Genomic DNA, 10,543 nt, shown 5'->3' with positions numbered 1-10,543 from the left:
CCTGTGGTCACCCCTGATAAACTTATAGGGGGCCATCAGATTGCCCCTGAGCCTGCGCTTTTCCAGGCTAAAGAGCCCCATGGCTCTCAGCCTGTCGTCATAAGGTCTGTTTTCCTGACCTCTGATCATGTGCATGGCTCTTCTCTGGACTCTCTCAAGCTTCTCCACATCCTTTTTGAGTTGTGGAGCCCAAAACTGGATGCAGTACTCCAGCTGCAGCCTCACCAAGGCTGAGTACAAGGGGAGAATGACATCCCGGGATTTCCTTGAGAAGCATCTATGGATGCAAGCTGGAGTTTTGGTTGCTTTAGTAGCCGCAGCATCACATTGCAGGCTCATGTTCATCTTGTGGTCAATGATGACCCCCAAGTCTCTTTCTTCCGTAGTGCTAGCCAGCTAGCTTCTTTCTCTGGGGTGTCAAACCCCAAATTTCCGCACAGTTCAATCCAGCAATGGTCATGGAAAAATTAGATTTGAAGCTGCTAGGCAAGATTTTCTTTTCTTTTTGTTTCTTTTTGTCACGCAATCAGGATTACCAAACAATTTAAAACTTTACAGTGATCTCATGAAGTTAGTGGAATAACAGAACTGTTCAGATTAAGCCATAATCAAGACACTTACTCTCTACCCTACCCATTTTCTCAAATAGAAGGCAGCTTGGTTTTGTTTTGCATTTTGGTAAGATTTTCTATTGTTTTAAACATGTTTTGAAAATAACAGATATGCATATTTTCTGAAATAAGCAGAAGCAAGTACTAATGTTAAACATGACTCATAACAGGTACTTACAGTTTTAACTTTTAAGTCACTATTATGTTCCTATAACCAGATGCATTGAACAACCCCTTAAAACTGCAAATCTTGCAAGCTATGACAAACAACTGAACAGAAACCTATACTGGCTTGAATCCTGTTCACCCTACTCATGGGAGTATTTCCACTGAAGTTACTGGTACTCCTCCCCTAAATAAATCAAGTACTGCTGACCTTTAATTATTACACAAAAGGAATTATTCTCCTTCCCTTAAAACCCCATGGACATGTAATTCCAATAACCCTCAAATCATGATGAGATCATCAATTAAATAGGACCCCAAAGACCATTCATCATCACATACTAAGTACTGGAAGGGGTGGCTAACAGTCAAGGGCTTGTTCACGTTTCTTCAACTCTGTTACTAACATTCAGTGAAATACACAAAGCCTGAAGGGATATTGCAAGCAGTGTCCTAAATAGTTCGTAATTCCCAACTTTAGAAACATAAGCTTGAGAGAGCAAAGTTCAAATGCAAACTGAAAACAAGTCAAAGCAGATTATCAGGTAAAAATATTAATATTGCATCATTTCAAAGCTCCAACAGAATTTTTAGCTTAATTTGAACCTAAGCAACATCAGATTAGAAATTAACAGTAAACAAATATTCTCAGCGTTCATCTAGATCTCTCTGGGCTCAGGTGATATCTTTTATTAGACCAACAAGACTTTTGCAAAAAAAAAAAGCTCTTTAATTGCAAGCTTTCAGGCGCTTGCACCCTTTATCAGGCATTGGAGAAAGACTGTAAAAGTTTTCCTGGGTCATCTATATCTATAGATCATCTATATCTGTGTAATTCTGTAACTATATCCAATGAAATAATTACATTTCTTAATCAGAAATATCAGTAAAATTCAGTGTTCTAGATATGACAGTTATTCATGCGTTAGCAATGCCCAAGATATATTTATTGAGAACTCTACTCCAGGGTACATCTAAGTGATAGAAACATTACAACCATATTTGTTAAGATCTGCAAAGGTTTCAAAGGAGTTAAACACCTATTTTAATATATACCCATTACTAAAATATATATTACTTAATACATGAAAACTCACAGTCACTGAAGTGCCTTTCAGAAAAGCTAGGGTAATAGTGATCATATCAACGTTTTCAGTAGTGTTATAACTATATGCAAATACAAGTTATTTATTTATTTGTTTGCAGAGGGTGACATCTAACAAGTGTGTGGTGACAAATGCTTTCCAAACAGACATGAAGGAATGATTCACAACTCAATAAGCTTACCATCAAAAGAGACAGACAGACAGGCAGACAAGCCTAATGAAGTTAATGAGAAACCTGGTGACATTTTTTTGAAAGCTTAATGTGTCAACAAGACTCAGAGTGAAAGTGACTCTCCAAGAGGGACTTAAAAGAGCAAAATCTTTGCAGATAAACTTAGGAAAGTGTTATCACATAGAAGGCTCAACCTTGAGAATTTTGTCTTAGATTAATATTAGCTCTGCATTTGCTGTATTTTCTCTCCTTGTATTCTGCATAGTGCCAATACTGAGGTAATGCTATTAAGTTATCTATCCTCACACACTGTTCTCATTCATGTTCATATAACATCCCAGGACAACTAAAGCAATTGTTTATGTGGAAAAGTAGTATTAGCAAAGTGTTCCATACATTTTTAGCATCTCTTCATGAGCAGCTCTTTGGACTCTAACCCTTGGCAGAAACAAAGAGAGCTAATATCATGTGACCAGCCAAATTATCACAGTTGGGGAACTACTAATATAAAATAATTGGCAGTGTAGGGATGACCACTACTTGAGAAAGAAAAGGCCTGGTGAGAATTTGATTCAATTTCTCATCAAGTGAAAAAAAGCTCACACACTACTGAAATGGAAAATGTAACCCTCCCTTAGGGAAAGAAGTACAAAATGCCAGATGCAATTTTTAGATTTTTTTCCAGGCATTTAACATGCATGATTTTTGCCAAATGAAGAGAAGCCTATTCCTCTCAAATTCTCTGCTAATTTTATTTGCTGCTAAAAACCCCAAGAAGCACATATCAAAAATAAAAAAGGGAAATACATGTGTATTCCCACCAGATATACCAAATCCTATAACCAACCAAAGCATCCTGGAGTCCATCAAGAAAAAGGAGAAAAGTCACTGCATATTTCTAAGAACAAAATAATCATCACTGAAAGCAACTGGACTTCAGGGAGGGTAAGTTTCATGTAAGGTCTGCAGGATTAGATCATGAATCAGGAAATTCGCCCCTCACCTTTCATTTACCTCTCTGCCTGCCTCTGCCACCACCTGGTCCCCTCTTTTGTTACTGTCTTCAGCTGCTTTGGGCACAGGGGGAATCCCACAGATCCTGCCCTGTACTGCAGGGAACAGCTGTGTAGGGAGCCCATCTCAGCCAAGGACAGCATCAGCAACATGCAGATTCCTCTTTCCAGTGCCTATTCCCTGCCAGATTCCTCTCCCCCCAACCCATCTCCACTGGTGGCAGGGAGCAGACACTGGAAGCAGGAATCTAATGAAGCAGGAATCTAATGTGGTGGTGCTGCTGCTGCTGCTGCTATCTCTAACTCAGCCAGATTCTCTACACAGCTGCTCTCCACAGCTCCCAGATGAAACAGTCTGAATCCTAGCTGTTGCAGGTATGGGGGAGCCCCCAAGCTGCTCCTGACCCATGCTGCAGGGGAAAGCCATAGTGGAAAGCAGGTTCCTCTGTTCCTGCCCATCTCTCCTTCTCCTCCTCCCCTCCCCTGCTGGCAGAAGGAACCTGTGTGCCACCACAACTTCTCCCTGCAGTACAGACGAGAAGCAGGCCAGGAGAAGCTCCTCTCATGTTGCTTCAGCTGGGAACTGACTGTTTCAGCTGGGAGCTATGGGAGCAGGAAGCCCAGCTTGGCCAGGGATAGAAGTAGTAATACACAGATTCCAGCTTCTAGTGTCTGCTCCCTGGAGGTTGGGTAGGGAGAAAGGAGCCAAGCAGGGAGCAGGTGCTGGAAGGAGGAACAACTAATGCTGTGGCTGGTTGAGCTGAGCTCCCTGCACTGTGACTCCCCACAGCTTCTAGCTAGACATTTCAACACTTCACTCTAAGATGAGGCTCTGTTTCCCTCCCACATGTTGAATGGGGAAAAAACCTCATCTTGGAATCGCGTAAATACAGTATAGTTAGTGAACAATGAGTAAGGTCCCTTTCAGGCCCTGACATCTATGAAACTATGATACATAAGGATGCTTGAGAACATTATAAAAGGACACATCACTAACTGATGAAAGTTAAAATGTAAGAAAGGTCTGAAATTAACTGCTTCACTTGTACAGTTGTAGAAAAGACTGTTCCTAATGGACCAAACTTTCAAAGGCACAATGTTAGCAAGAAGCTCACTTCTGTTCACTGAACCTCTGATGTGGGAGTGCAAATGACAATTACTTGTTCAGTGCCCAACTTGACCAGCTCTGAACAAGCAAAATTACATCTTTTAAATGCTATGCCATTGTAGTTTCCCCTTATAACATAAAACAAACTAAAATCAAACACTTTTGGACATTAGTTAAAACCAGGAAATGGAGAGTTTACACTGAGGCCTATGTGTAAAAGCTAAATTAAAGCTTACTTTGGCAGGTAATTTATACTGGCTATTTGGGAGGGGTAGGGAAATTGTTCAGACAGAAGGAAGAATAGGAAGAACTTGCTTGTCTTGGCCACTTTCTCCCATTTTTCCATTCTCTTTGCCTCCATTCTTTCTTCTTCTTTTCTGTATAACACCCACAGATTTCCTAATGAGTTGGTATGCGACCCACCACATGCTGCTGTGTGGGTGTAACTTAAATGAAAGAGCTATGTAAATTACAAGTAACTTTCAGGGATATTTGCTTCATATGCCACAAAAGCAGAAAGAAGAAGTGTATATATCCATAATATTAGACTCAGAAGTGCATGAGCTGATTATTTCTCCTTAAAATATCCTAGGTAGCCATTCTAACTACGGATTCTCCTCTGCTCTGCAAAGAGGACTAGGTTTGCCAATTAAATTAAGGTGACTTGGCACCCAAACACGATGGGGGAATCCCCCGTTAAAACATTTTTTTCCATCTTTGAAGCGGCCTAGGAACTTTGGTTATCAATATTAACGCATTGACTTTTGAGCTTTTCCTGCACTGCAAAGCAGTAGAGACATGTTAAATATGACTTTAAGGAGAGCAGGGTGGAACAGTGGCCCTGGATATTCAAGGAAATAATTTCTTCCATTATAGTCAGTTCATTATTCTCACAATGGGAATTCTACAGCAATGAAATTCCTAGCCAGGGCACTTCCAAAACCGTAACTATGTGCAATAAATTAGTATCAACATTCAAGAAACAAACAACGTTCAGCACTTGCCTGTCAAATTCAACAGCTGCTGTGGATTGCACAACTTAATGTAATTCCTAAACAATATATATGCAAATGGCTATACACAAACCTTGAAAGTCTCCTATATCATAGAATCATAGTCATATAGAAGTAGGGCTGGAAGGGACCTCCAAAAATCACTTAGCCCAACCGTCTGCCTGAGGCAGGATCATCCCTAGCCAAACCATCCCATACAAACCATAATGTAAATGCTACATAAGACTACCATCAACCCTGACATAACATAGACATAACGCCTTAACCTGGCCCACAAGTAAAGCAGGAGAACCACGGCAGCCAACGTCCTGCTTCTACATAATGTTGTCAATATATGCTCAAGAGGTCCCAGGTAGGTCACGCCCCACACTACAGAGGAAGGCAAACCCCCCCACTATCCATACCAATCTTTACCAATGGGGTAAAATTTCTTCCTGACCTCAAATATACAGTGATTGGTCAGGTACCTCTGGCTTTAGCACCAGCAAGAGTATTAGCATATCCCAGTCAAAATCCCCAAGCTTGGCTGTAGCCAACACTCAAAGCCTCTGGGAAGGCTTAAAAACACCATGACGTATAATGGAAAAGGGTGGAGGGGGACAACTAGCGAAGTCCAGAAGCATGGGCAATACCCATGGTAGAACATAGGCCTAGATGAGCCCTGGACCAGTGGCTGTCCAACCTCTTCTTGTACACCTCCAGTGATAGAGAGTCCACAACTTCCCTAGGCAGTCTATTCCATTGCCTCACTGTTCAAACAGTGAAGAAGTTTTTCCAGATATCCAATCTAAACTTACTTTGCAGCAACATCAAGCCATTGGGCCACATCCTCCTCTCAACAGGGAGAAAAGTTATTTTCCTGCACCTTTATGGCAGCCCTTCAAGCATCTGAAGACTGCTATCACATCTTCTCTAAGCACTTTTTCTGCAAGCTAAGTATGCATAGCTTCTTCAGCTTCTCCTCATGTGACATACTTTCCAAGCCATTTATCATCTTTGTTACCCTCTCTAACCTCTCCACATCCTTTTTAAAATGCGGAGCCCACAACTATGAACAATACTCCAGATGGGGCCTAATCAATGCCAAATAGAGAGGTACTATTATCTCCTGTGTCTTGCACCTAATGCTTCTATTGATGAATCCCAACATCACATTCATTTTTTGTGTGGCTGCATCACACTGAAGATTCATACTGGGTGCAGCTACATGTGCTATTAAGGCAGGGGTGGGCAAAATATGGCCTTTGGGCCGGATATGGTCCACGAAGCCATTGTATCTGGCTCAATGGGCCCCTAAAGTTTTTTTTTAAATTAAAATTTATCTGTCCTTGGTTCCTGTCAAAGATGACAGGACCCAGGGGCAGTAGGACCCAGGGGAAGCCCAGTGGGCTCCTGCAAGAGCAGGGCCCACCTGGCCCCACCCCCCCGCAGCTGGAAGCCCCAGCAGGGGCTTCTGGCCTGGGACCACCCCAGCATGGGAGCAGGCACATGCAGCCCCACACAGGCTGCGAGCGGCTGCAGAGTGGGGCACCAACCATGGGGCAGGTGAGGGGCCGGTTTTTCCCCCCATGCTCCACACCAGCTTGTAACCTGCCCCCACTGCCAGCCTGGGCCCCACACCAGCTCCAGGCTTGCTTATCGGGGCTGCACACAGAAGCAGCAGCTGCTTGGCACAGAAGAGAGCGGCCCCCCGCTTGCCATGCCGGGCAGCATTTGTTTCTGCTCCCTGCTCGGAGCTTGCGCCGCAGTAAGGCTGCCACTGTTGCTTCTGGGCTGATCAGTGAGCAAGCTCTGGGCGGGCAGCAGCAGCAAACATTGCCCGGCACGGCAAGTGGGGGAGCCACAGCTGCTGCCACTGTATGCAGCCTTGACAGGCAAGCCCGGAGCCACATGGGGCCCAGGCTGGCAGTGGGGGCGGGTTACAAGTTGGTGCTCAGTGTGAGGGGCAGGGAGGAAAAGTGGCCCCTCCCTGCCCCGTGGCCAGTGCCCCATGCTGTAGCTGCTCGCAGCCCACCTGGGGCTGCCTGTGCTTGCTCAGGACAGCCCTGCATGGGCTGCAAGCAGCTGCAGCAGGGAGCACTGGCCATGTGGTGGGTGAGGGGCCGCTTTTCCCTGCGCTCCGCATCAGCTCCTTCCGTGCCGGTGAGCAGGAGGTCGGGGCTGTGCACTGCCCCCCACCTGTACCGCAGAGCTGGGAGGTGCTGGGAGTGAGCGGGAGTGTGGGGTTCACACTGGTGTCCCAGGGCCAGCACCAGAGAGGCCCAGAGCAGGGCAGCAAGGATACAGGGTCCCAGCCAGCAGGGGCTCTATTGAGCTGGGCCAGCACATCCACAGCGTGCACCATACCCATCCCCCACCCAAACTCCACCATAACCACACACACTCTTCACCACAACTCTTCTCCCTACACAATATGAGTAAATGTTTATTTTGAACTATTATGCAATCGCCTCTATATATACTACTCAAATACACAAATCAGGACAAAATATTTTTGAAATAAAATTAAAATATGCTACAGTAGATGTTTGATTTTTAGTATACAATTTGTTTTTTATCTATACTTTATTAAAATTATGTCTTCTGAAAGATTTTGTGTATGTGGCCCTTGACTCAACTGGTTTGGCGCCATTCTTGGGGTGTCCAATGCCCCTGAAACACCTCCCAATTGTTTGAGGGCAATGGAGCAAGTTATTAGAGGGGTCACAACCCCTTACTACCTGACAGATCTTGCCTGTGCCCTGTGGCCTAGAGGGAAAAACTTCTGGGTCCCCAGGGGCAGGCCATACACCATGACAGCAGGCTCCGTGGATGGGCAGTGTTTCCCAATCAAGGAGTGGGCCTTCTGATATCAGGGACCATGCGATGGATGCAGGGATTCTGGGACCAACATGGAGCAAAGCAGGGTGTCAGGTGGGTAGGCCTTCTTATGTCATGGATCATGTAACAGGGAGAGACTTCCAATTACAAGGTGGCAAACCCCCTTCCCAAAAGGAGTACTTCTAAGGCAAGGGGAGGGACTTCTGGTATAAAGGTCAGGGGAGGACAAAATACGGCCCACCAGGCAATTTCATCTGGCCTGCGATCACACACCAATTAATTGTACAACTCCCCAGTCAGCATATAGCTTCCAGGTGGGGGCTGCTGCGGCCACTATTGCAGTTGCTGGGGGACCTCCAGCAGCTCCTCCCTCCTCTCCCTGCTGCAGCACTTGCTCCAGCCGGCAGGTAGGGAAGCAGCAGGGGTGGAGGGAGCTGTGGCGGAAGGGAGAGGAGGATCTGCAGCTGGGCAGCAGGAGCATGGAGCTCGGGTGGGCAGAGTGTGGGTGTGAGGATGGATGGGGAGCTGTGGGGACCACCCCCACATACTCCCCCCCATGGGGTGGGAGTTGTGTGCCAGGGCAGAGAAGCACTGGGAGCTGTGCATCATGGGGGTTCCCCCCCCTCAAATGCCACAAGCCACACACACTTACACTCTGCCCCAGAGGTGACCCTAGGGGTGTGCGAGGCCCGAGGCATATCAGGCTGTATGGGGCCTGTGTGCCGGGGGGGGGGAGGGGGCTGGCAAGTGGCCAGAGCACAGCGGCTGGAGGGGCCTATACAGCACAGTCTGCAGGCCTCCTCAAAGCACGGGCCCTGGGGCGGTCGCCCAGATTTGCCCTCTCCCCAAGGGATGGCTCTGCTCTGTCCCCACAACCCCACCAAACATTTACACACACCCTGCAACATACCCTATACCCCACCACACATACACCCCCATCTCCAGCTACACCCTACACATTTCCCCTCACACAAGAATGGACTCTATATACATAACACAAATCATAACCAAAAAAAATGGTAATAACATTACAATATTTTATATTAAGTGTTTGACTTCTAGTGTATGATTTGTTTTTTTCTGGTTCAAAGATGGCAAGCCCCCTCCCAAGAGGAGTGCTTCTGGGGGCAAAGGAGGGACTTCTGGTGGCAAAGGTTGCGGTTAGAGGTGGAACTTCCAACCCCAACACAGTGACCAGGGGGCAGGGCACCTGTCAAGGGACAGGGCTACCCTGGCAGCCCTCGACAGCTCACCAAAACTCATTAAGTGGCTCTCAAGCTGAAATAATTACCCACCCCTGGTCTATATGCACATTTCAGCACACATAATTACTCTGCTGTAGGACAGTACTGTCCCTGATAGGATAATACTATCTTAGAGTGGAGTTAATTTATTTTCTGTGCCTTAATACTGGCACATATCTAGACTGTGGCAGTTTACTACAGAGCTGATTATTCAACTTTGCAGTAAAGTACACATGTAACTGCATCCACTGAGTATGTGGTCTACCAAGACTCCCAAGTCCTTTTCCATAGTGCTGCGATCCAGCCAGGTATCACCCATTTTATATTAATGTTTTTTATTCTTCCTCCATGGTGTAGCACCTTGCATTTGTTCACATTGAACTGCACCCTGTTCGCGCTAGCCCAACTTTCCAATCCATCCAGATCTTTCTGAAATGTGCTTACATCCTCCTACTGCCAGGCACTTTTCCCCCGGGAGCCGGAGGGCAGACCATGGTCTCCCTCCAGGACAAGGGAAGACTTCAGGACCTCCCCTTCTGTCCAGTCAGGGGGATGGACCAAGGTGATCAAGGGCCCTAAGGCCCCTGCCCCGCTGAAGCTTAGCAACAGGTATGAACCTCTTGCAGCCCCAGCAGAGCCTGCTGAGTTGCCAGCTCCTGCAGGCAACACAGGCCCAACTGAAGCTACTGCCCCAACTCTCCCCAAGACAAAACATAAAGTGTTTGTTGTGGGAGACTCCATCCTGAGGGGGATTGAGGGGGTAATCTGCTGCTCCAATCCCTTAGCCCGGGAAGTCTGCTGCTTCCCAGGGGCTCGCATCCAAGACATTGCGGAGAAGATCCCTAAGCTCCTCCAGCCCACAGACCACTATCCCATGCTCCTTATTCATGTGGACACTCATGACACGGCTCAGAGTGCTCCCAGCTGGGTCATGACGCACTACAGGGATTTGGGAGTGGGGCTAAAAGGTCTGTCGGTACTGGTGGTGTTCTCTTCGATCCTCCCAGTCTCTGCTGAACCAAGTGGGACAACTGATGCCCAGGAAAAAGCCAACCTATTAAATGGGTACTTTGCATCGGTCTTTCATCAGTCCCATGGGACGCCCATGCCCACTACGGGACAGGGAAGTCCGGGTCAGGGAGATCCCCTGCCCTCCATTAATGCTGACCTCGTGAAGGAACACCTTGAGAGGCTGGATACCTTCAAGTCAGCTGGCCCTGACAATCTACACCCCAGGGTAGTCCAGGAACTGGCGAGCATCATAGCCCAGCCTCTGGCACGGATCTTTGAA

General features: G+C 46.6%; 1 protein-coding gene across 1 annotated transcript in view; it reads right to left on the bottom strand.

Annotated features, from left to right (window-relative positions):
• SLX4IP (SLX4 interacting protein) overlaps positions 1-10,543 on the bottom strand; it is a 177,201-nt gene that overhangs the window by 59,928 nt on the left and 106,730 nt on the right.

The sequence above is a fragment of the Gavialis gangeticus genome, unplaced genomic scaffold (genome assembly GCF_001723915.1).
Source record: "Gavialis gangeticus isolate Ggan-Ray unplaced genomic scaffold, GavGan_comp1, whole genome shotgun sequence".
Lineage (NCBI taxonomy): Eukaryota > Metazoa > Chordata > Crocodylia > Gavialidae > Gavialis > Gavialis gangeticus.
The sequence above is the reverse complement of the archived record's forward strand: the minus strand, read 5'-3'. Positions and strand labels throughout refer to the sequence as shown.